Genomic DNA, 26,896 nt, shown 5'->3' with positions numbered 1-26,896 from the left:
CTCCCTCTTCCAAACAATTGCCAGTGTTTTGAACAATCTCCCCTCCTGTGTGAGCTATGCTTCTGTTATGATTCATCTCTTTTTCTCTTTTCCTCATCCATATCCTCTGCTGTTTTTCACAATATGAGTTTTCATCCTACCCTGAGGACTGGGAAGTTGCACTCAGTTTCAAGGCAATTGAGAGGAATGTTTATGATCTGAGGTAGAGAAGATATGGCAACAAAATCCAGAAATTATTTAAAATAAAAGAAGACCTGAGAAGTAAAGGGGGTGGGAAAACAGGTTAAACATAAGCCTTGAATAACTTGAAATACTTACTGACAAAATCTATAACCCTTCTGTTTAGTTTCATTGGTGAACCAATGTGAACCTCTCTCTCTTCTCCTTCCTTCATCTTTGCAAATAATTGTGAAAATCAATAACAGAGGGAGAGAGAGAGAGAGAGAGAGAGAGGGAGAGAGAGAAAACCCAGTTTTAATTATAATTTCCTCAATTCCTTCTGTAAGAATCCGTGCCAGTCTTCATGCTGGTTGATTGCTGGGAGAAGTGGAGATGACAATCAGACAGAGAGCAGAACGGAGTGTTAAATTGCGATTTGAGAACACAATGTTTAGTTAAGATTTGGCGCTGTTTTCCTTTGAATTTGTTTGGAATCAGAATTTTGTAAAAGAAACCTGTCTTTAGGATAAAATACCTCAGGAAATTAATGCTCATTTCTTGCTAATGTGTCTTTATTTGTAAAAATTCATGTTGTTATCTGCAAAGTCATAATACAGAAGCACCATGTGAGAGGGCGATGAGACAGTCAAATGATACTTACCATGCTTGCTCTCAATCAAATTGTTTCAGATATTGACTTCACATTTTTGTCATTTGAAATGATATAAAAATGTCAGGATTGATAAAAGTATTTCAAGTCACATGTACTGGGATTGGGATAAAGGCCTGCTGAAGGACAAGGAGCGTTTAAAGAAATAGAAATACAGTAAAACAAGTGTTGGATAGGCCTGGTATATCTTGGTTGACACTGAACCCTCTAGTTGTTTTGAGCTGATGCTGAAATTTTCATGATGTATTTATGTGGGAGGAATTGTAACATCTTTCAAGGTCAGTGTCATTTTACAATGTTTTACCAGTACCTGTCACCATTCTAGTAATTCTTTTCATGTCATCCTTCCTCCATGCCTCCCTAATGCTGGTTCCCCCCAATTCCATGCATAGTTAAAGTCCTCACCCTGCATTTGCATGTGTTGTGGCAGTTATAACTACCTCTGTGGTGCTCACCATTCCAAAGTTATCTGTGCCATTGTAGCCTCCAAATTCTGTCACTGTAATTCACTCGATGTGGGATTACACTAGAAGGCCATTAAGAAGTCACAGCAGCTGTGCCATGCAGAGGCCAGGTTGCTTGGTGATGGTAGCTATAGAGAGAATGTGAAATTTCATTGGTGCCAGACTTACTTTCAGGATGTTGCTGTGGTCTATAAATAGCTTCTAGGTTCGAGTATGTATCGTCTGAGAACCTCTACTCTCCCTGTACACTGCTGCCACAATCAAGGACAGCTGACCATCAAGACATACTTTCATGCAGCTCTCCTTTATCAGTGACCACACAGAAACTTGATCACCTTCATTTTACACAGGTGTGTAAAATATATGTTCCCTAAAAGCTAATTCCAAGTTTTATTAATATAAGTTCTAATTATTGCTTATGCTCATAGGAGTAATTAAACTCATTGTTGGTTTTCTTTTTTAAGAAATCTGTGTTTGTTGAACTATGTCCTAGTGGTGCTTGTACTAAAGTGTTATAAAGCATAAGCTTGTCAATGCTTATAAACAGGGAAACCCATGTTAGTACTGCTAATCTTCATTAATTTTGCTATGCTATTTAAAACAGTGTGTTCTTAGACTTACCAACAAGACTGAAAGGAAGCAGCAGTGAGTGATGCAGACAGATTGCTTTATAGATATTAGATTTGGCAATATATTTTTGCATCCATGGATTATACTGATAATTAAAAAAAAATCCTCAGAACCTTAATATGGTCAGGCAAGCCTCCAAATTTCAAATCACATGTGGGTATTGATTTCAAGTTTCAAACTAGTCCATGTTTGATACTAATTTCGTAACTATTACACTTGAAAAACAACAAATTGGGTAGAAGTACCCCTAGAGTCCTAGTCTGCTTCTGCTTATTTAACTAGGCACTCATGCATTCCTGCCAAATCTGGTTTTCATGAAAGTCAATTTATTTGTTCATTATGTGACATTTGAAACCATTCAAGCAATTGTGAGATGGGATTAAAATCTCTGCTGAAATATTTCACTGATTGGAATATTTTGGCCATTTTTGAAGGAATGTGAGATATGGTGACAGGGTGTGAAAATGCCCTGAAATATTAAAGCCACATTATTGATAACATTGGAATTTACTTGTGTTGGCACATTATAGTGATTTTTTTTTTTGCAGGAATCACTCTGACTTATTTAGAACCTGTGGATCTGGAAGACTGAAATTTAAGCCATTTTCAAAAGAAAATTATCTGATAACATTAGCTCTGTTCCCTTGCCAAACAACATTCCATTAACTAGCTGAAATGGGACTTAATAACAATCACGTAAACCAATTAGTCTCAATTTATAACTCCATTAGGGGTGTTATTCATCACCACATGGCTTCATGGAACTGTGGTTCTTTCTTACATTAGCAGATTGAATAACAAATACGGCCTGGGATGCTAAACAAAAATAAAAATGCAGATTGCCTAAGAAAGATTTATGTCTCTGAAAACAGGTAATTTTGAAATATCATACTTCTTACACGTATAAAAGAGATATTCTAAACTTTTAAACCAAAATATATCTGTGTCTAAAAGTATAGACAACAGCTGGATAAACAGTTTCATAACATTTAAGATCAGAGGGTTAAAAAAAAATCTGAATGTTGTCTAAACCACAGACCATTCACTCAGATGCCAATATACTGATCCTAACAGTAGTAAGAAGAAAACACACATCTTCAGCAGAATAATTTTGGTTGTTTGCATAGAGACTGTTGCTACCATCAGCCCTGGCAATTAACTAATCTTATTCTGGGATGTTCCTACTTAGTGAATCACAGTTCTTTTCACACTAGAAGGTGCAAGAAAACTCTTTACAGATACCTACCTAATTAGGTTCAGAGCCTGTCCCTGTCTTGATCTAGTGATCAGTTTGATTCTGATTCATTTAAATTTTACTAAAAACCCTAGCAACAAATTGTCAAAATACCTTTGCCTTAAAATGTTTTAAAAACAAATGGTATGTATAGTGTATCAGTTTCAGTGTTTTAGAGAAGATGCAAAGGACTACAAAGCTATTTACTTTGCTTTTGGAATAGTTATTTTTATTCCAAAAAGTATCCAAAATTTCAATTTTTTTTTCTGTTTAATTTATTAATATCCTCATCCAATTTTTTTTTCACTTGTAACATTTGTATACAGGTCTGTTTGGAAAATGCTTTTAAATTTTGATGAATTGTTTTAATCTGATCCTTTTTTTCTTCTAAAACCATCAGGTTTTCACAGAACTGATCATATAAGAGTGGCATATTACTAAAGAGTTTGGAGTACAAATTTTGATGTAGGTTTAGACTATTCCTTCAAAATGTTTCTTCATTTTAAAAAAAATTTGAGTTTTAAAGTATTAATGGCTATAAATTATAATTTAATCACTGTAATCTACTCTACCCAAAGCTTGTTCATGACAACTATGAGATAAATGGAAAACTTCTAAACGTAATTGCATGTGAAGTCACATACAGGATGTTTTGAAGTGATGGATTAATGTAAAATAAATGAAAGCTTTGGACATTTTTTTACTACTTTCCAGTGGGAATGTAGATCTACATTTTATAGATTTCTAAAATATTGGGATTAGACTTAATTCGACCAATAAATATTATGTATGCAAACAAACTCTTAGATGAAGAAAAGGGAAACTAAAAACTGGAACAGTGAATACTGATTGCCTGAAAAAGCCAAAGTAAAGATCAGCTGTTTAATACAACATTATATGTATTAGAGTGACATATGCAAAGCCATTTTAAAGCTTGTGAACTTTCTTTAAACTTGACACAAACAGACTTTAATAGAATTTTATCTTTGCTGGTACAAAGTAGTAAACATTTATTTTACTTATTCCCACCAGATCTCCAAAATATCTTGTGGTAATTGTCTTTCTACTTTGTTTTTTTTTTTTCCAAATGGCACTCCTCGAATAGAGACAAAAATGCATTTTTGTTTTAAGAGATGTAAGATGCTGTATTAATCTAAAACAGTACATATGAGAAAGAATATCATAAGGAGTTCTAATTTTATTTAGTGTTATGTCAGAGCAGCCTCATTTAGCTTTAGGTTTAGCTCATAGTTGACTTGAAGGGAATGAAAATTAAATAACAATATTTTTCAATAAATACTGTAGGATATTCAGGGAAGACAAAGAGCACAGCCAACATGGCTGAAGCAAGAGGAGAATATGAGGGCAGGATGGAAAGTGGGAGACACTGTGGACACAGACAGGTGAATCCTTAGGGTGCTGGAGAGCCTCCCAACAGTTCTGTTTCTCATGCGCACTTTTTAAGAGGACATCACATCTCATCCACAAAAAAATGTAGGTACAACATGTATGACCACCAACTAGAAAATTCTTTCAGATACATCAGTACTAGTGTCTCTTTTAAATTTTGTGCACAGTTACACAAAAAGTATAAGTCTGGAAACTGTCCTTTTTTTAAATGTCCAACTTATAAAGAGAGATCACAGATAACCCCACACATTTCTCCGTCTATTAGTTAATGCTTCAGCTATGCACAAAATACCTAAAATATCTTGAACTCTATGTTTTTTAACCTGTATCTTCATATGGTTTTATTCCTTGTGACTAAAGCTATTTTGGGTCTACTAGTCAGAGGTAAAATTGTCGTGTCAAGTTAATGCCTGGTGGATTCAAAGCATGTTGGATGGGAATGTGAATATTTCCTTTAACTAAGGCATGCAAAGATAGCTTTTTCATCTTTTTCCTCCTTTGCTTTGTATGTTTTTCCTTGAATACTGAATTTCATTTTCACATTAGTATTTAGAAACAATTTGAGATAATGTTCCCAAGTAGTACCACTTACAGCTATGAAATAGAATAATGTGTTAATTTCATGTTTTGTTTTATTGATGCGAAGATTAGTTGCCTAGGATGGAGGATAATTTCTTTGCACTCTTTTCTGTTCTTTTTTGTCTTCACCGAAAGTCTAATCAAGGATTTTAAAGTATAAGGATAATTTCCATGTTGGACCAACCTCACATTTATCTATAATTAACTCAAAACTGGAAAAATCTGTTGATGAATGACTTAAAATTTGACTGGTTTTTTTATTGCTGTTTTAATTTCTGTAGTAATTTCATACTACATACATCTGCTTTTAGTATCCATTTGATCATGCTGCACAGTCAGTTCTATAGTATTTCTGTTACAAAATATTGAACTCTTTTTCTCTGCCCTGTTTCTAAATAACTTCCTAGAAGTGAAACTTGAAGATCTTCCCAAAGAGCTATGCTTTCCGGTTTCCTTTGCTACATAAATATACATTTATAGGGCTTCCCTGAACATGTCATCTTTCAAGCCAGAAATTTTGTCTTGACTTAGAGAGTATCTGTCTATAATCTCCATCCGTTTGAATGCATGATACAGACAGGCTAGGATACTCACATGTCTAGGTTACCAAGATATGCTGGATCTATTCCATGTGTCAGTTAAGTTTAGCATTTGGCATGTGTGATATTTACTGTGTGAGAATTGACCCTTTGTCTGCAACATCCTACACAGTACTTTCCATAGTACTTTCCAAACACCTTTCCATGTCTTTCCAAGCAGCTCTACATCCAGGAGATGCACAAAAGCCAGAAAGAGCTTTCAGGAGAAAGTTCTTCTGGAAGAGTTTGGGTCAACTCTCTTTTTAGCTAGTAGACAAGGGAGAAAACCAGACTTCAGGAAGAATAATATTCTTTAAGGTCTTGATAATGGAAAATAAATGAAGGCATTGATGATTAATTATTTCATTTTAGTTGAGGCCTGATAACTCTTTCAACAGGACTGACTGTAAACTGTTTGCTCTGTGGAAGATGCCCTCAACTTGAACTGGTTTCGATAGTGCTTCTACAGATTTCCCTCTTTCTAGTCTCTAGTTATAATTCATCAATCTCGACTGAGATGCAGTCAGCTACTCTTCAAAGGTTCTGCCACCAGTGTAAAGCATATGAAATATTTGGCTTTGACATTTAGAAGTGTGAGAAATTGATAAAGAAATTGAATGAATGCATTAATAGTACTTAAACTCTTTGCATCCCCTCTAACAGTTTTCTTGTAGACATTTAACATTATTGGTGCAAGTCTGACTTTCCATCAGGTGTAAATAAAAAACACAATTTCACTGTCCTACCTATTGAAATGCACAAGAACTTAATTCTCTGAACAGAGTCACTGCAGAGGAGTAAAACATAGGCTTTTACCCTCTTTCAAAGTCACTATGTGATTAGATGTGACAATGACCTCACAGCTCAAGGTGGTTTAGGAGTGGTACTCCTCAGTTTGGTGTTCCCACTGAGACTCTACAAACCATGTGCTGCTTTCTCACTTCCCCCTCTCCTGTGGCAGATTGGAGAGGAGAATTTGGGGTGCAAAAAGTGAAGATCATGGATTGAGAAGAATTTCATGGAAACAGAAATAAGAAAATGAACAGTAACAGCAACAATATTCATCAAAGAGTGTACAAAAGACAGTGATTCACATGCAAAATGCTCACTGTGGAGCTTGACCTGACCCTGTCCAACTGCAGACACTTTACCCCAACTCCTCCCTCTAGCTCTGAACCTGAGTTACCCAACCCCTCCCTCTGACACATTTGCTCAACTGGAAGGAGCTCCTTCATCCCAAAAAAACCTCCTTTCCTCCTACCCCTGGAAATGAAGTGAGCTTGTACAGAAAACCTCCAGGTCCCAGCCATGCGTCCCTCTTGACTTCTTCAAAAATTAACTCTGTCCTGGCCAGAATCAGGACACAGCTTTATAAAAATATCTATTAATTCACAACACTCTATAATTATAGCTAATAAATAGACAGCTGGATGTAGTAATCTAATTGCTATAAAATTAAACTATATTTAAATAAAGAAAATTTATTCTTCTATTTGGGCTGGGCAAGTGTCTTAAAATTAATGGGCAAATACAAGACACTGGAAGTATCCAAAATTAATGTATTCCCAAATTAAGATTATGCCATTACTTAGGACATACTTAGTTGGTTATTACCAGCTCCATCATTCTCTCTTGTGCTCACTTGGGAATGATCAGCCCTTCCCTTTAACAGGCAAATTAGATATATTCCTCTCTATACTGCAATGATATATTCATGAGATAATGGGACAGCTCAATAGAAACCTGTGCTAACTTCAAAGCATCATCTAAATCTCATTTTTAAGAACAAAGAAGTACTAATAAGACATAATGACATTCTTTCTCAGATTTATGGTTCAACTCTGCACTTGGAGAGAAAGGATGCCTTTATCCTCAATCTATTTCTTGTCTTCTAGGGAGCAAATATTCCAACCTACCTCTTCAATTCCTTTTCAGATCATATTCAGTTTTCACTTTAGACTATGATGAATTTATGCCATTGTTTCAATTCTGTGTAAATATCTTTCCTCTGAATGTGACAATAAGGAATAATCTAGGAATATCATTCATATTATAATTCAAATCTGAAGTATTCACTTTATTTTTGACTACTTTCTGCAATATTAATGTTAAGGAATAATTAACACTCTTTTGAAGCAATATAGGCTGGCCACTTTAATATATTTCCTGGACTATGTCAAGAAAAGCTTAGACAGTTCTGGTAAGTCACCTGTTATTGCAACCAATAATAGCTCAAGATGAATAAACTGCAACCATGTTTTTCTGATGTTATCTAAGCTATATATATGAATAATGATATGCTTGAGGAGAAAACTAGTTTGCTCATTGCATTTGATCCCAAGGTGAATGACATCAATTAAAAGCCTCTTTTCCCTTATATTATGTTTTGGAGCAAGCTTAATGACATCAATTGAGATACTAATTTCCCTTATACTATGCTTTGGAGAAAGTCTTAAATTATAAAAATGTACTTACTCCAGTTTTAATTTGACAATATTGAGAAAAAATTAGACCTAGCATATTAGCAAGCATTCTGCAGTTCTGGGTCACAGAAATGGGTGGGCACAAGTCAAACTTTCATTACCACTGCCCAAAGGTAAGTAGTCTATTATTCATTATTACTTTTCCCAGGACAAGCAACAAAATAAAAAGACTTTATTAAGGTGAGAAATATTTTTTTTTACAGATAAATAGGTGAAGGTCAAATAAAACAATTGATTTTAATTTGGTTGGATAGTTACACTGGATCATGAACACAAACTGCATCATTTACTGTCACTCAGTTTTAATTGTTTTTGCAGTTATGAATGGTCTGAAATTTGCATGTATTATAATTTTATTTCATATGATGTTACAACAATGTCTTATTATAGGAAGGTTTATGGCAACATTTTTCTTTATAATACCTGCAATTTTAATTCTTACTGAAATGGATGCTTTTGTGCTGGGATGTCTCATTTCCTGCATGAGAGAGTGAGTGCATGAGCTGCCTCCTAGCTTCATGCACTTTTATACTGTTTGTCCTGCCACAACATAGGGTCTTTGGATCTTTTCTAGTCTTCACTAATTGCTTCTCCCTGGCAGAAGAAGGTACCTTATTTCACACACCAATGGGCAGCCTTCTTTAAGCTGCCCGAATCTAGTGTTCCAATCAGGACTTGCAGCTTCAAAAGTTGCCACTTTATGAGTATAAGGTGTGCAATTTGCACTTGTTCTATGTCTCTTTACTTGACAATGTGAAATTGCTAGAGCAGGCTCAGTTGGAAACAGCCCCTAAAGGAAAAGAGAGGATGCTCTTGTGGCTCTTGATACATAGAATGGCAAGAAAATCCTTTTTCCTCTCTCCTCTACCCATATCAGAATGCTGAGGAAGAAATGGACAAGGAAGCAACAGGTCTGGGTTTCAGCTGTAGGGTGACACAGTTTTATGTGAGTCCAGCAGGTTGTGGAAATAGTTACAGAAAAATTCATGACCTATACTGTACAGGCTAATGCTGCTTGTTTGCATAGCAGTTAAATTAAAGTTATGTCCTAAACTCATGCTTTGAACCTTAGCTTTCTTCCTGTACATCTAGGAAAACGAGGCACCTTGTGGAGCAATATATTGGTGTCTGGTTTGACCCATGGGTTGAATTTTAAATTTGGAAAAACTAATTGTCAAAAATAGCTTGTCTGCAAAACATGTGTTTGCTTCTACAGTTGGTTATGTTCAGACAATAAAGCAAGGGTGGGTGGAATGATGAGCACGAACGTTTCCTTATTTTTGCAGTGAATATTCTCTGGTTCATTTAAACCAGCATTTTCTCAGACTCACCAGAGACAGCAGGAACTGAAGTGCATGGAGTGCCTTCACTGGAAGACATTTTTCTGGTCTCTTGGAAATTTGCCACCTAAATCCTGTGGGTCTAAATGTAAATTAATCGGTAAAAATTGCTGAGAAATTGAGTCAAGGCTGAATACTATCTAAAGGTGACAGCAATAAAGACTCTTCTTTCTTATCTAGTTTATTCTGATGAATTCTGTGAAAATATTAGTAGAAACTTTCACAGACACTAGTTGGATGCAGTATCATTTATTGGCACTAATACTGCTAGAAATGGGAATAGTTTAATCTTAGGAATAACAACTTGTTTGTGGAGAACTTGAATTTTTAGCAACGAAGTTTAAAAAAACTAATTTCCCATGCTAGCCACAAAGTGTGGGAATCTGCTCAATATTTTCTTTGCTAAATGTAACTCAAACATAAAAATCAGACAACATCTAGCTACAGTGTTTTGAGCTACTCAAACTGTTGGATCATTTTAACTTGCAATGTCTAGATTCCCTTGGTGGGAAAAATAAAAACAAAATCCCAAAAGTTGGTGGCAAGGTGTGATTTAATCCTTATTTAGATAAGAGGACATCACATCTCATCCACAAAAAAATGAAGGTACAACATTTTAGATTGTTGAGATTAAATGAGGGTTTTTGTACTCAGTGAATTTCTCACATTTCTTTTTTATACTCTAATAAGGCGCTTAAAGAATTTTCCCATATAATTTACTTTGTTTAGAAATGAGCGCCTTAAATCCCAGAAGTCCAGATCTCATAAAAAATACCCACTGTTGTTGGCTGTTGAATGACAAGACTGAGCATATTGTTCATAGAAGGTGGTCATACTTTGCTCTCTTATTAGTTTCAGTTTTATCTTTTTAATTTCCTGTATGTGCAACAAAAGTCAGAGGATTTGGCGAACACTGATAAAAAGGATTAAATCCTCAGTGGCTGTTGGAGACACTGCAGTTACAAAAACTGCAGTGCACACGCTCGTTCTCACTGACAGCACTAATATTTGATTTTCTCTTTTGGGATAAATCTGTGTGGTCTACTCAATGGGTGTTGCAGAAACTCAGGTACCAGCATCTTTACAGACCTTTACCTGATTTGATCAGTGAAGGTGAAAGTATAGTTACCATACCCTGCATTTATTTTGTGAGGCTTCTAAGACTGTGTTCAACTTAGTTCTGCTGTAGGTGTTGCAGTCATTATATTATTTTAATCAGAAACTCCTAGCACAAGAACCACAAAAAAACACTATAGTTATGCTGCCTTTTTTTTCTTTTACTGTTTCTTTTTTTTTTTTTTTTTTTTTTTTTTAGTTCAGAGTGCTATTGTGTGATATCATTTGTTTACATAGTTACACCTGGCAAAGTCAATCTGTAGGCATTTCATTTGGTTATGACTTGCAGTAGAGACAATTGAAAATTAATATGATAAAACAAGCCACATCTGTTAGGACTCATTCAAAACAAATTTCTTTTGCAGATAATTAGTTATTGATTCCAAACAAGCTTTGGTAAAACTAAATATTTCTCTTAAAAAAAATTAGAAGATGACAAAAAAGTAAAACAGATTTTGTTTAGGAAGGTCATCAAAATGATTCACCTAACTAACAACATGAAGCACACATATGCCTATTTTTATTTGATCGTCTGCAATGCATATAGTATAGTTATATTATAACCCTTCCCTTGTTGTCTTTATTGAAAATGTATAATTTTGTATAATACTGCTGCAGTTTTCAGACCAGTCTTTCTGGACTTGGACTTGTTCATAGTGTCATATTAATGATTTTTGTATTTATAGCATAGAGTTAATATAGAATACAGAAAAACTATGATGGATTATCCTAGCATAGTGATAAAATATGAATTCCTGTTTGAAAATACAGCTGCAGAAAAAGTAAAGAAAAAAATTAAAAGTTGAAAAAGGAAAGAAAAAAAAGAAAACAAATGAAAAAAAAAAGCACAGAAAGGAAACAAAAATTTTAAAATTATTTGCCCTATATCTGAGGTTTTTTTGTTTGTTTTTTTTTTTTTAATCCAGTGCTCTAAATTTAATTGTAAAGTATGTACCCATATTAATACTTACTTGTCAAACAAGCATTGGATCTTGGCCTCCTCAGCCACTTAAGAAGAGCTTAAGTAAACTTCCTCCTCGGTTTACTCAGGCAGAACTAACCATCATATCTATTTCCCAGGGACAGGTGACAGAAGATGCCAGGCAGGCAGGAGCCGTAACCACGCGCCGCTGGGGCTGCCTGGTTCCTGGCCAGATACAGCAGCGCTGTGCTGCTGGGGCAATGGGGGTGCTGCCTTTTCATGCTTTATCAGGAGCAAACACAGGCAGATCCTCCTCAGATCTGTTACTCCTGGGATGCTTCTTCATACATTAAACTTAAGCAGTATAAAATGCTAAAGCTAAAAAAAAAACTGGTTGAACATAAATTCTGTGATTGGGAAACCTGCAAAGCTTTTCATTTTGACTGTGTAAATTGTCTTAAATATTTGCAATAAATCCAGATCTACCATCAACTTGACATTCAAGCTAGGGTAATACAAACACTTGTGAAGGTCTAAGCAAGCCATGAAGGTATTTATAATTTTAAAATCAAAGTTGTATGGTCATTTAATCTTGTGTTGTTTTGACTCAAGACTAAGTGGAGCTTACCAAGTATTACAGAAATTGATAAACCCACCAAATCAAGGACATAAGTTGTATCTGAATGCTTTTGAAAATAACTAATTCCATTAATTCTGAAACTAATCCATATTTAAAAGGATTTGCCACAGAAAGAGCTATGCCTCCAATTGCCTTAAATGCAGCAAATACAAAAAACTTCCTAATCTCTTGCTTGAAGGCATACCTTTAATCGACTGTATTCTTCCACTTTGTCATTAGGGAAATATAAATACTATCCTAGCCAAATTATCATTCTGGTCTCTTATGCTCCTCCTAGAGTCATACTTCACATAGCATAATATGGATTTATACAGTGCTTTATATGATTAAAATTTTTCAAAAAATCTAAGATATTTATCACTCTGTTTTTTACATAAACACCAGAATTGATACCTAATGTATTTATTTTCACTGTACATAGAAATATATACAATACCCCCTCAGAAACTGGGTATTTGTAATTCTAAGCAATTTGTCTCGATAAACCACTGTTAAACCTACATTCACATATAAAAAATGCGGTAGGAAAATGTAGTTAATTTAATAATTTACACCAAAATATCTACAATTTTTATTCTATTAGAAATTTTCTTTCAAAGGAGTGAAAGATAGAAAGTAAAATAGAGCCATACAATAGATCTTTCATCCATAATTATTATGAACAAATATGGAGAAGACCATGAAGCTGATGAGATGGCTGGAGCACCCCTCCCATGACGACAGTCTGAGAGAGTTGCATTGCTCAGCCTGCAGCAGAGAAGGTCCTGGGAAGATATTTTTGCTGCCTTTCAGTACCTAAAAGAGACCTACAAGAAAGAAAGAGAGGAACTATTTACCAGGAGGTAGTGCCAGCAAGGGAGAATGTCTTTAAACTGACAGAGAGTAGGTTTATATTAGATACCAGGAAGAAATTCTTTGCTGTGAGGGTGATACGGGCCCTGGAGCAGGTTCACCAGAGAAGCTATGGATGCCCCATCCCTGGAGGTGTTAAAGGCCAGTTTGGATGGGGCTTTGAGCAACCTGGCCTAATAAAAGGTGTTCCTATAGTAGGAAAGTTGGAGCAAAGTGATCTTTAAGGTCCTTTTCAAACCCATAACATTCTATGCTTCTATGATTAATAACTCCACTTTATTAATTTATTACTCTTGATAAATGTTTCTTTGCATGGCAGCCTTCTAACAAATCTAATATGTTTAATTAATATGTTTATTGTTCTTTCTAAGTTATCTTTCGGGGATAACTTAAGATTGTAATTTTCAAATTTCCCATTAATTTGATTTTTTTTCCTTCTTCCTTCTTCGTTCTGTTTTTTCCCTGAGTCACTTTATTAATACAATATCTCGCTGTGCTGTCCATAAAAAAGTTTTCCTTTGCAAATTTCAAATGTAGTGAAATTTAATTTAATTTAGGCCTTATTCATATCAGTGCAACTCATTGTTTCCTTTCAATGAACAGTGATGATGTTAATTTGATCCTCCCTACTTACTCAAATTAATTTATCAAAATTCTCTGAATTTTTCAGTCCTTTTTCTGCTAAATATTGCTACTCAGCTATGATTTTTGTTGCTTCATAATCTCAAATTCTTGCATACATGTATTTAATTACACACAATCTTGTCCTTATTGCTGCCTAATTGGTTCCCTTATATCTTTTCACATTGATAATTGGCAGTATAATGCCACATTTTTCACAGATGTCAATACTTTTAATGCACAGCTACAGTTTATCTCTCCTTTTTGTGAAAATGAGGTAGAAACAGATCTCTGAGTGATTTTTACAAAAGAGAATTTAAAATACCTAAACACACTATAACTACTTAGTCTAAATATCTACTGTAATTAATATTTCCTCAAAAGAGCTCATTGGAAATAAATAATTTTTCTTTGCAGTTTTTATACATCTCTTATTGTTCTGCAAGAGTTCTATTGAGGAAAAAAAATCCTCAATTATTACCTTGCTATAAAGGAAACTAATCAGTGAATTCTATTCTATTCTATTCTATTCTATTCTATTCTATTCTATTCTATTCTATTCATCAGTTTTTCAGAGGTTTGTGCCTTTAAGTAGTACTCTCACCTTCTGACACAGCACTTGACCAGGGTATTTTGAGAGCATAGCAAGGCTCAGGACTTTCAGATTTATATTAAGGAGTCCTTATTGCAATAACTCACTGCACGTTGTTTTAGCAATATCATTTGTTGTATTACTTTTCTGTTAATGTGTAACAGCAGAGTCACTCACTATAAATTTCGTATTCTAAAGAGAGTGCACAGCAGAAAAATATCCAAGAATGTAGGTAAGGAGGTGTGTGAAGTCAAGGCTTTCCATACAGTGCAGCAGTTTGCAGAATCAAATTAAGGCAACTCTTGAGTGAATGGTGCAATGCGGGCATATTTGACAAATGTATCTACATGCATCTTTGAATTACACATTGTTTATTCCAGTCTTTTATGTTTAAACGCTGGTATAAATGACTTTGCTAACACAATTATTTCTAATACTGATCCAGCATGACAACCAACATCAAAAGACATGACTCGGACCAGGGAAAGGAAGTGTGTGTGTGAACTGCTGAGAATCATCTTAGCACAGTACGCAAAGAGTATGTGAGAAGGAAAAAAATGTAAATACCCCCAGAATGACAACAAGTCGTAAGGAAGCTGAGGGCGAAGTGGTGTCTTCACATTGTAAGATTAAGGCTAATTGCTCATAGAGGGCTCAATTAAAATCACTGACCCTCTAGGACCTAAACTGCCATATTCATGCAAATGCACATTCTGGACCAAAACCCAACCCAAACCCAGAAAATCTTTGAAAAGTAAAAGGCAGTAATGGGCAATTAATTTACCAGAATTCAGTCATTCCCTGTTTCAGTTTTTATTCCAAGAGGATAAGTGACACATCAGGAATATTTAATAGGAAGAAACCCTCAGGAATTTATATGATCAGATAAAAAAGGTGATCTGAAAAATGTTATCTGGAAAGATTCTTAGTCAGAGGATGTCCATACCACAGAGCAGCTATGACAATATGTGCATGACAGCTTGGAATACACAGACTCTTGCTGGTATTCACAATATAAAATAAGGCAGGAAGGATTCAGAGTCAGCCTTGCTCTCATCATCCCTGAAGCATCAGCCTATTTAACAAAACAGTTGTAACTTTACTGTTCCCATACTATCTTCTCGTATATGACAAAGCCTCACTCTAAATATTTGCAAAAAGCTGCTCAAGGATTTGCTAATGTCTCATCACCTTTTGCTGAAGGCTGACATAAAAAAATAACCTTGTTGCTTAACAAGATCCCCACATCCCTTAAGCATGCCATCCTGCACATTACCCCATTATCTCTGAGGACTCCTATGGAATATTAAAATTAAATTAATATTAAATATTAATATTACAATGATGTAAAAGTATATCTTGGTACTTTTTCGGGATTTTTTTTCATTCATTTTTCAAAGTCTTGTATTTTACTTGCTGTAACTTAGATTCCTACTCACTTGTACCTGTCCTTTTTCTCATTCTGTTCCTCACCACTCAACCTTCTGGAATTTTTTTTTTATTTCTTCTTTAATATTATTTTATTAATTGCAGTATTGTACGAACTATCAGAGTGTAAGTGCAGTTGAGGGGTTTGAAATCTATATTAATTGTTAGTAACATTCTTAGGAAACATGATCTGTTTGTCATTGAGGTTTTTTTTTCCTCCAAAGATACCAGATAGACTACAACCAATTGAAAAATCATTCTGATGTATTAGTCTCAGGTTTTTGGAATGTCTCAGGCTGTTCTCTTTTCTACATTATATTATCTACTGCTTTAATGAATGCTGAATTTTTCAATAAGTAGATTAGTAAAACTGGTGGATAGGAAAAGGTGTTCATGAACCTATGTGACAAGATGTTGTAAAATAACTAGTCTTATTGAGCCTTTTCATGCCACCCACCCACAGAATGGAAAATCTGTGAACATCCTGGAGAACAAATAAACCAACAAATTCACAAACACAAAAAAAGAAGAAGAATGAAAACATTTGGTCACAGCTAAATACAAGATTCTGCTAGAGGGATGAATGGCAGGTAGCTGGGATGTCTTCTCAGAAAGCAGCTGCACTGGTCTATATTTACTGCATGGGGATGGGCAAACAGGACCTCACAGCTCAATTTGACTTACAGTACATGCAAGCTTTACTAGTCAGAACTCAGGACCCTAAAGGAAAATCAGGTTTTACAGCTTTTCTTCGATGAATCTCAGGTGATTCTCTATGAGAAATGGAAAATCTGACTCCCCAAATAAAAGGATTTTCATTTACACTTATCTAGCTACCCTGTGTTTTTATTATTCACTGACGGTGACCAGCAATCCCATCTGGATATAATAAGAAATTACTTGACATTTCCTCAGATTCAAAATTTTTGGTTGGGTTTGTTTTCTTTTTTTTTTTTTTTTTCATTTTTCATGAACTACAAGATTTTGGCAGGGACTGTGTCAGAAATACTACAAAATACATTGGCTCACACAGTATTGCCAGGCTGGTTTTAAAGGCAGATTGGTTTGGCTAAATTCAACTTTTCTCTGACTGCTCTAATTTGCAGATGAATATTATGAATGTAGGAGCACTGATTAAATTTCTTTATCCATCCATCCATGTAGCAGTTTTACCCATCCTATGTAGCAGTGGGTTTCTTGATAAAGTAAGATACTAGAAAAGACAATAAGCCAAGTAGAGCTGATGTGAGAGATGGCTATTATTTACCTGTTTGAACCTGAATTTGCAAAATGATATTGAGATAAATGCCTTGGATTACACAGTCCAGCAAGAATATATAGGGAGAGCAATAACTTTTCTAACCTGTAGCTCTCTCGCAGACACATGGGAATACATAAATTTTACGTATGATGTTGTGTGCACTATATGTAGGCAGCTGGGAATAGGATGACAAACTACAGTCTTGGCTTTTCATTACATATTAGTATTATGACTCCGTGCTCAACAACAAAAGCTATATGCTTTTTACTCCACATTAAAATGGACTGAAGGCTTTAATCATACTACTTTCATGAAATGTGCCTGGGATGGCAAGGTTTTTACTACTAGGTGCAATAGATTTGCTGCCATAGTAAATTTCAGTTTGTAGATGCAGTGACTAGGAAGTTATCTGTGGGTCCTTGCATGTACTTTGCATTCTGCCTGTGTGAGCAAAGACTCCAGTGCAACTGGGAGAAAAAGCCTGGCCTGATACTTGCAGTCAGCTGCCATGGTTAAAGCTTCCAATTCAAAAAAGCAAACACTTTTCCCAGCCACACTCTGAGCCAGTGCATTTGGACTTTCCAGATGCTGGTTGCAGGGAAGTTTATGCACGAAGATGTGTAATGGGAATATCCAAAGTGCTACGAAAGTAGCCAGGAGGAGACAAACAACTGGAGCACATGTGGACTGCTGAGTCTCAGGGAAGGAGACCCGTTCCCTACTAGGTGGCTGCTGAACATCTGTTCAGACAGATGATTCATGCCCTTCAAGTGATCATTATAGATTTTTCAAATTCTAAAATTGAATCTTCATCACACTGGCCAAAATATCCCCTTTTCCCTGGGCCCTGAAGCATTCTGCATGTTCCTGTAATAGCAGCCTCAGTTACCACGGTTTTCACCTCCAGGTGAGTCTTCACCTCCAGGTTAACCATGCTGGCCATTGTACGAAAAGAATTTGAAGTAATCCAATTTCAATAATATTTTCAGTCTGGGCACTCTTTCTTTACTACCACTTGGAGTTTTCCAAATTGCAGATAGGAAAGAATCACAGGGTGCATTTGCAGTACTTATAAAAATGTCCATTGTGGTTCTGTTTTGGTGTGTTTCCTTCAGTCATGAGAAAATTGAAAAAATGAAACAAAAATGGGTGTACAGCCAAATAATAAACAAATTTATTTTTTAACAAAAAAGGAAAATGCCAAAAATGCAAGCAATAAAGCAGAGTAAAACTTCTAATGTGTTTCTGTGGTTCAGACAGGAGATGGGGTGTTGTTCTTGGCACTGTTGTATTTTTTCTGAGAATTTGGTTGGGAAACTTATATCTCAACTATGCATTTAAGTCACAGCACATTGTAGAGAGTGCAGAGGCGGGTCATTTTTTCAGTTTCAATCCCTGGATTAAAGCAACCACATAAACTGGGTTTATGAGGTCAGTTCCAATTTTTTTCATCATATCTTAGAGTCCCAGGAATGTCTGAAAACCTCTTGTTTTTCATTTCATCAGTGAAAACATTTGGGTTTCGCTTAAAAACCAAACCATTTAATTAAGACTTTTGCTACTTTGGGTGTTTTCTTTGACCAAGATTATCCAAAAAAAGACTAGTGATTTCAGATTTTCATAGGGTCTTTTTTTCTTCTCTTCCAAAGCACATTTAGGTCTCTCTAAATGATCTCATCTGAGAAACCAAAGATCATTAGCCAGTTTTTAAGATCTTAGCATCATTTTTACCGAGCACAATCAGCTCTGAGGAATAAATATGTAAGGCTGTCAACACCTTTTCTTCTGGGGAGAAAAAAATCAAAAAGTCTCTCAAATCTGTGGTTTGGTTTGGTTCTGTTCAGTTTTTAACTCAGAAAATCCATGCAGGCATAATGTACCTATTCATTGCATCCTAAAAAACTCATTGCTCTTATTTTGACTGCCATTTATGTTTTATTTCAGTGGTGTGAAGAAGCCCTAATCAGGAATCAGCATGAGATATAACAGGTGGCTACTAACAGATGGGGAAAATACGAAATAACAGCAAGACAATTGAGCTTGATGAAGTAAGCCTCAGTCTCAGTACAGCCCTTGCTACCTAGAAATGCAGTCACTTGCCAGTCCTCCTCTTGCTAAAATAACAAGTGGCCTCTAACTATTCAGGACAACACTCGGATTATGTTGAGCATGTGCTCAAGGCTAAAATGGTTTAAAGAAACTGGGAATTAATAGAAAGCAAAGAATCTGCCAGTGTTATTTCCTGATATGCCTACAGTAAGGATTGGCCTCACTTGCCTCTCCTTGTGAGCGTCTGTATGGCACACACAAGCTAGACAAGGTGCTCACACATTTGTGGAATTTATTGTAGCTTAACCAGTTACGGCAATTTGGCTGAGCCACCGGAACTGCACATTTACAACATTTTTGCCAGGAGCAAAGGCAGGACTATATAACTTCTTGTAATTTTTTTTTCCTAAACCATTTTAGCTATTACTTAGTTGTTGTTGGGTGATGGAGCAAACACGGGGGCTACTTAACTCATAGCAACTTTGTAAACAGGGAGAAATTATTAATTAATTTTAAATCTTAGTTCAAATTAGTTCAGGAAAGATTGGCTCAATGTTCCTTTATACACGCTCATTGCTTTTTTTTTTATTATCAAAACATCAGCTGTTATCTTGCTTATCTCATCCTACTCATCTTAGCCTGCTTTTCCTCATCCTACTCTGAGCCTCTTCTACCTAAACCCCTGCTTGCATAGTATGAACAAGGTCAGTCTCTTTCTTCTCTGCTTGATGTGTGGTTTTGGTGATTATAATAGTAGAAAAAACTCATAAAAAGAAGAAAGGAGAATGGGTAAAACTAAAGGAGATCAGAGAGAAGGCCTCACTGAGAGATCTTCTTCTGGGTAAGGGAAAGCAAGTATTTCCAAGGGAACAAGGTGAAATGAGAAAGATCATTTAAAAATTATTACCAGTAATATATATATTGTCAGCTGAGAAAAAAGTCCTTTTTAATCAGTGACTTTTACTGTAAGTAAATTTCCAGGTTCAGTAAACATATAACAATAAACAATGTCCATTTGCCAAGGACTTCTGAAATTTGACAAATGTAGCTTAAATTCTGTTATAGCACATTAGAGAAAACCTGAGAGTTAATGCCAAGTCTTAGGGTCAGATCTGGAGTTTCTGTGGCGGTTCATCTATGTTAAAATGACTTAAAATGCTGAAGTACACAGCAAGATGCTTTAATTATTGGTTTTTTTGTTTACAGATGTTCATTTTGCCTGTCATTCCTCTACTCACAAAGTACTTGGAAGTCTTAAATCATGTTATATAGTGTTTTTCTCTTCTAAAAGAGGAGTAGAAGTCAACTGGTGGTAAGTTCCATTATATTTACAACAGTAGTTTGGATGTCAGTCACAGCACCAAATGTCAAACTGCGGAAGATATTTTTGCAGCAGCATCTGGCTCTTCACAGGTTTCCAGATGCTGCTGCATTGGTGGTTTTGGAGTTGTTTCTGGGTCATTTATTTTGGGACATGGATTGTCTGACTGTTTTGTCCTCTCAGAAATTGTTTTCTTTTGATTTAAGCTATGATACTTGAGATTTAGATGTACAGTTCCTTATATAATTATTTTATAATATAAAAAAACTTAAGGAGGTACACAGAGCAATGTAGTATACATAACTCATGCAGATTCCTTTTTGTGCATTTTTTAGAGCTATGACCCATTGTACTCCTGGAACATTTCAGAAAACAGGGATCTGTAACTACTAAATAGCATCAGCAAAGTGCTTAAACAGCAATGAGACTTAAGCAGGAATTAGTGTAAAAGTCATTGTGGTCATGCTGCTGGCAAAAATAATGCTATTCTTAGTAATGGGAAAACAGATGATGCTTTAAAATCCAAACCACAAAAAATGTTAAATAAGGTGTTTGAACTCATCTGTGGGTTTGGTCCTCAGCAAGGGACTGTGGGCAGTTGCATTTCACAAGGCAAAGGGCAAGGCATGAACCTTCAGAGCAGGATATATAGACAAAGGCAAGCTCAGATAACAAAATCCTTGGCACTTGTGATGGCAAAATAATGCCAGTGCCAACATGAGTTTTGGTGCACAGGATATCTAACACAATGATCCAGTTATTTCTTTTACAAAATGCATTTCAGAAAGACCACATTTAGGTCACAATTTTCATTTCACAGCTCATCAGCAAGGCTATAGAACATGCTACATATACTACAGAAAAACTGTCTTGGACTGTTTGGGAGAGTTTTGAGAATCTATGGGAATTGTTTAATGTATCCTTCTGCTTGCAAAGCCACTTCCTTTCATTAAGAGCAAGACAAAGAGACAAAGAATAAACAAGCTTTGTAAAAATCTCCCAAATTATCCCAAACTTCATTTCTTGTTCTTATTAATGTTACTATTTAAGATACAAAATGTCTTGGACCCTTCCAAAGTTAAAAACAGTCCTGGTTCACATAGGTAGATTATCATCTGTTTTCTGTTAAGATAACCATGTTTTAGGAATTGGATTCTAAAGTAAGGATTTAATGTGTGCAGAAAACCACACTTGTCTATGACTATCTTTCAGCCACCATCAAGTGTTCTACTATGATAAAACAATGTGAATTTGGAATAAAGGAAGAAAAAGTTATTTTGTAGTGTTAATTATCAGAAACAGTATTTTGTTCAGCAATGGTAAGAAATCTGAAACTAGAATTTGTCTGAAACTAGAATTCTAATCTGAAATTAGAATTTGTCTCAGAAATAAATGCTCACAGAGAATTGATGAAATGACTAAATGTTATCACGAGCTTCTAGATCACCAAGTTGTCCAGCAGCTCATCATAGAGATGATTGGCAGAGCTCCATTTTTTTTGCTTGTAACCATCTCAAGCTATGTAATCTTGAACCCTAATAAGGGCTCCAACCCTCCAACCTGTGAGATAGATTTGCATGTTTGTTTTTGCACATGTTCATGCAAACACAACGGTTATTCTCATGCACAGTCTGGAGGTTACTGTTTACTTCAAGACTATTTTTTCCATTCACTGAATATTGCAGGTGAAAGGAGACATGCTGATTTATGACATAGATTGTAAGAATATCCAAATTATATAGCCACAGAGCATCATACATGTCAATAATAGCCACATCTTTCTGTAGCCTATAACTGTAAAAAAGAGCAATTCAAATAACAATCTTAAATGTGCCAATCACATGCTATTTCTAAGGTAATAAACAGTTTAGGGGGAGTAAAATAAGGAATATGTTTTCAGAATACCAAACAGAAATAGTTCTGTAAAACACTGTCTACTCAAGGTTTAATCAATAGCTATTAAAGTTACTGTACAGGTCCTTACAGGATTCTAATGGGCTTTGGAATTGGACATCAGTGGTAACCCAGTCAGTGTAAAGTATTTTTAAGACGTAATGATTAAAATCAGATTTTTTTTTTTTTAAGGAATAGACGAAATAAGTAACATTTTCCTTCTCTATCCCACACACTGTCACACAACATCATTTGCATAACAGTGCCACCATGCAAAGAATGAACAGGTGTATATAAGATAACATTTCATATCATAAGTAGATTAATTCATTCCAAGGAATAAAGCAGCAGACTATTTTGGCTTAAAAAGAATACTTAATGACAACAATACTAGTAATAAAATATTATTTTGAGCACAAAATATTTCAGAAGGAAAGATAAAGTTATAATATACATAAGGATGGTGCATTGAAAATGTTCAAGAGGTAGTAGACAATTGAAAAAAGTAGAAACACAATGTTTCTGTTTCATTTATATCTGATGGCCATGCTTTTATGATACTGCAAAATATAAATTCCTTATGTCTGGACCCAAAGGCTATAGATACAGTATTTCTTTAGAAATAACCTGTAAAGGTACTCATACACACAACTTTAATCTGTGAATGTACTGAACTGATAACTTCAATAATTTGAGAAGTGCTGGAATATATTTAAAAAAGGAATTCGAAAGAATAAACTGACAATGAGGATTTTTTTTCCAGGGCAGGAAGCAATTCTACATGTAAACCCCAAGTCTGCAACACTATTTTATATTCTATAAACCACCTACACATGCTTTAAGCTAAGAATGTATTTAAAGCACTTCTCCTAACTGAGGCATAGGTTTGCATTTACTGAAATAAGGGCAGCCAAATTGGTAGCAAATTTATGTCACTAGTAGAAGAAAACAACAGAAATAGTGGTATTTATAGAAAATTTCTAAATAATTTTAAAAAAAGAGAGACAAAATTTTTGACATTGAGGAAAACCAGTAAAGAACACATTTCTTTCAGTACTTCTAAATTGTGAAAATCCCTCACATTAAAATTATTGTAGGAATAAGAAATATCTGTTCTTCATTTTGTTTTCTAAAATTAACAAGATTTGCACAAGGAAAATGAGGGGTCAGTTTGAGTCTTATGTATCTGATGCATAAAAAAGTATGCTTACAATACATTTTAAAAAAATGCACTATGTTTTGTACCAAAACAATTAGCAAAATTAATGCAGCTTGCTAGTAGGAATGACTTAATAACTGTTGATGCTGAAATATAGAAACTTTTAAAATATCTAAATTAAAACAAGTTATTACTGAAAGAGTTCCCATTTTTTCTCCTGCTCTTTCCAACACTATACTAACAAGGGAGACTTTCTTTTGACATCATCTGACACTGACTTCTTCTTTCTTTGCCTCAATTTCCCCATTTGCACAATGAATCCTGTGGTATTTATAAAGGACTGGAAAGTCCTTTATGATCAGCTGAAAACAAGATTTTAGGTAGCTGCTAGACTCCCCCAGCACAGCTTCCCACTATGCAATACTCACTATGGAGAACATCTGTAGCCTTAATCATAACGATAAATGCAACATTTTGCGTTACTGAGCAGAAGTAGTGCTACATACAATAGAATCACAGTCATTTGTATTCCAGTGACACCCACAACGTGCTAGCCACTGTTCTTGCCCACACATACAGTCAGACAGGCCCTAAAGACCAGGTTTTTAGGAAGTGACAGCAGTGCTTTAATGACGTGTCAGTAACTGACAGCATCAGAGACAACAGCATGATACATGCTTTAAGGCACAATACATCCTAAGCATGCCATGTCTATTCAGAGACAAATCTAGATAAGCCTTTTCATTTATGGGGATGCAGAATCATAAAAACTGTGTTTAATTGGAAGTACTTGTAAATATATAATTGTAAAGGCTAATAAATTCTAATTAATAATGTTGATTCTTAAAAACTATAACCATATCATCTTACCATTATATGATATTAAATATAAGCATGTAATAAAAGACAATCAAGAGTCTCAAAAATTCACCTGGTAAATGAAATTCATGGGGTAGATGGGAAAATGGAGTCCTAGTGGCACTGCTTGTTTTTCCACATTTTCTTGGTTGAGATTATCTGTGTGGCCCATTTTCAGGTAGAAATCAGTTTTGCTAAGAGATACAAAAGCAAAAATTGATAGAATTAGCTCAGGCATTGTCAACTTACAGACAGCATTTTGTGAACGCTTCAGTTCTAGTGATTTTTTAAAGGGGACTGTAAAGGTTTCTTCTCAAATTATGCTTAATATGTCTCACAACTATTCTTTCTTTGAATGAAGGGTATGTTCTGCCTAAGGGCAAAGCACGCCTTGAGTGTATATTAGTTAACATTCTCTCCATTACTAAGTGGAGATTTGGTTCTGTCCAAACAATATTGAGTAGAATGAAGCTTCCAATCACAGGAAGGTTTTTTTGTGATTTTTCGAGAGGAAACATTAATAGAATCTGAAGGGGGGAAAACAAGAAATATACTTGCATTTCCTACAGCTCAATGAAACAATCAAAATGACACAGGAGCTCCAGTTTCCAAACACCAATTGTAAAATATTCTCCTAAAACTCATATCTGTATGAGGAATTGAGGAAAAAATGGGATTCTTAATGCTGGAAACATTTATGCATAAAGAGAAGAGTATCTGGGGAGGATAAAAGATTGACTAAATATATGAAAACCTGTTCTTTGATAATATGTTTTGAAAAGAAAATATGTTCTATAAACATTCATTAATTTTTTTAGGGTTTGAGTTTTTGTTTTGGTTTTTGTTTATATGTTTGTGGGGTTTCTTTTGTTTGGGGTGGTTGTTTTGTTTTGTATTTTGGTTTGGTTCGGTTTTGTTTTTGTGAGAGAAAATGTCATTATAGAGATCAGTGAACTCTTTCTTTTCCATTATTTCTGTATTAGTCCTCTACCAGTTATTCACCTGTTCATTCTCCCACATTTTCAAAATGATAGATTGCAGGTTAACTATAATTTTTTAAATTACATCTGTAAATACCTTGCAAGTTTTTCGAATGTAACACTTCCTTTTCTCCTTCTTTCACCCTTCCATTTAATGGGTATGGCCCATAAGCCCAGTTAAATCATCTTTATGTTGTGTTCACACTGATTGCAGCATGTTCAGGGCATAGTTGATTTTGGCTATATCCATTACTCACCTTGATCTTTATGTAACCTATGATTGTTTTCTGTAACTGCTGAGAAACAAAACTGAATGGTGCTGGACTACATACAGAAACAGTATTAGGAAGTTCTGTCATTAGTAAGAATTACTGGCTTAAGAAAATTTGGAAGGATTACTTCCTGTTGTGTTCAGATGCAAGCCAAATGCTGGAATAAAACCAATGCATGTATTGTAACACCTGACATGTTAGGAAGACCCGTCCAAGGCTTCTCTTGTCAGAATATTGGTTTTGCTGATAAGCAACTACCATAAATGAATCACTAAACAGGAATCAATTTGTTGAAACAAAATGAATATGAAAAAAGTTTAAAAGTTGTGGAAGAATTCCAGTGGCAAAAGGTGCCTTTACTATCTCTCCTGTGGTGAATGAATCACTTGGCCAAAGAAAGCACAAATTCACATGTTATATCAGACTTCTCAGAAAGACTAGAATGGTGCACAACAAGGCATCTTTCTCTTTTACCCCTGGCAATCTGATTTGGAACTGCTTTGTATAATACTGGCACATTGTTGATGAAATATCCACAGCCCTAAATCTTCATTGCCTGGAGAACCTAGCATTTCTTACTTGCATGCTGCACAGCTTCTAGGGCACAAGGACATTCCTCCTTATTTCTTTACTATACATACCTCAAATTAGGTTTTTTTTTTTCACCTCAGCTTTTCAAAAATCCTCTATTAAATTTTCCTTTTTTAGTAACTCTAGTTTCTTTTCTCTCTGATAAGAAAAAGAAGAGAAAGCAGATGAACCCCCCAGTCTTTAAAAAGACAAGAAGAAGAACCCAGGGAACTACCTGCAGTCAGCCTCACCTCAATCCCTGGAAAGGTGACAGAGTGCCTCATTCTGGAGGCCACCTCTAGCCACGGGGATGATAAGAAGGTGATTAAGACTACTCAACATACATTCATTGGAGGTAAATCATGCTTGGCCAACAAGATTGCCTATTAGAATGAAAAAATCACCTGGATGGATGAGTGGAGAATTGTGTACATTGTCTACCTCAACTTCAGCACTGTCTCTACAGCATCCTCATAGGCAAACTCAGGAAGTGTGGGTTGAATGACTGGGGAGTGAGGTGAATTGAGACCTGGCTGAACAGCAGATCCCAGAGGGTCATAATCAGGTAATCGATCTGGGGGCCTGTCATGAGTGGGGTCCTCAAGGTTCAGTATTGGGCCCATTATTGTTTAACTTCTTCATCAGTGTCTGGGATGAAGGTCCAAGTGCCTCCTCAGCAAGTTCACTGACAACACAAAGCTGGGAGGACTGGACGACACCCCTGAGTGCTGTGCAGCCCATCAGAAGGGCCTGGGCATGTTGGAGAGATGGGCAGAAAGGAACCCATTCAAATTCAGCAAAAGCAAATGCAGGAT

General features: G+C 35.4%; 1 long non-coding RNA gene across 3 annotated transcripts; it reads left to right on the top strand.

Annotated features, from left to right (window-relative positions):
- The first annotated feature begins 1,253 nt into the window (after positions 1-1,253).
- LOC137473075 (uncharacterized) lies at positions 1,254-26,896 on the top strand. Of its 3 annotated transcripts, XR_010998595.1 has the most exons (4): positions 1,295-1,643; positions 9,494-9,623; positions 18,924-19,043; positions 26,267-26,896. It is a non-coding gene; the product is annotated as an uncharacterized lncRNA (long non-coding RNA). The 3 variants fall into 3 exon arrangements; XR_010998593.1 differs by lacking the exon at positions 26,267-26,896 and having other exon boundaries at positions 1,301-1,643; positions 18,924-19,105; XR_010998596.1 differs by lacking the exons at positions 9,494-9,623; positions 26,267-26,896 and having other exon boundaries at positions 1,254-1,643; positions 18,924-19,105.

The sequence above is a fragment of the Anomalospiza imberbis genome, chromosome 4 (genome assembly GCF_031753505.1).
Source record: "Anomalospiza imberbis isolate Cuckoo-Finch-1a 21T00152 chromosome 4, ASM3175350v1, whole genome shotgun sequence".
Lineage (NCBI taxonomy): Eukaryota > Metazoa > Chordata > Aves > Passeriformes > Viduidae > Anomalospiza > Anomalospiza imberbis.
Note: the sequence above shows the minus strand (reverse complement) of the source record. Positions and strands in the feature narration are given on the sequence as shown.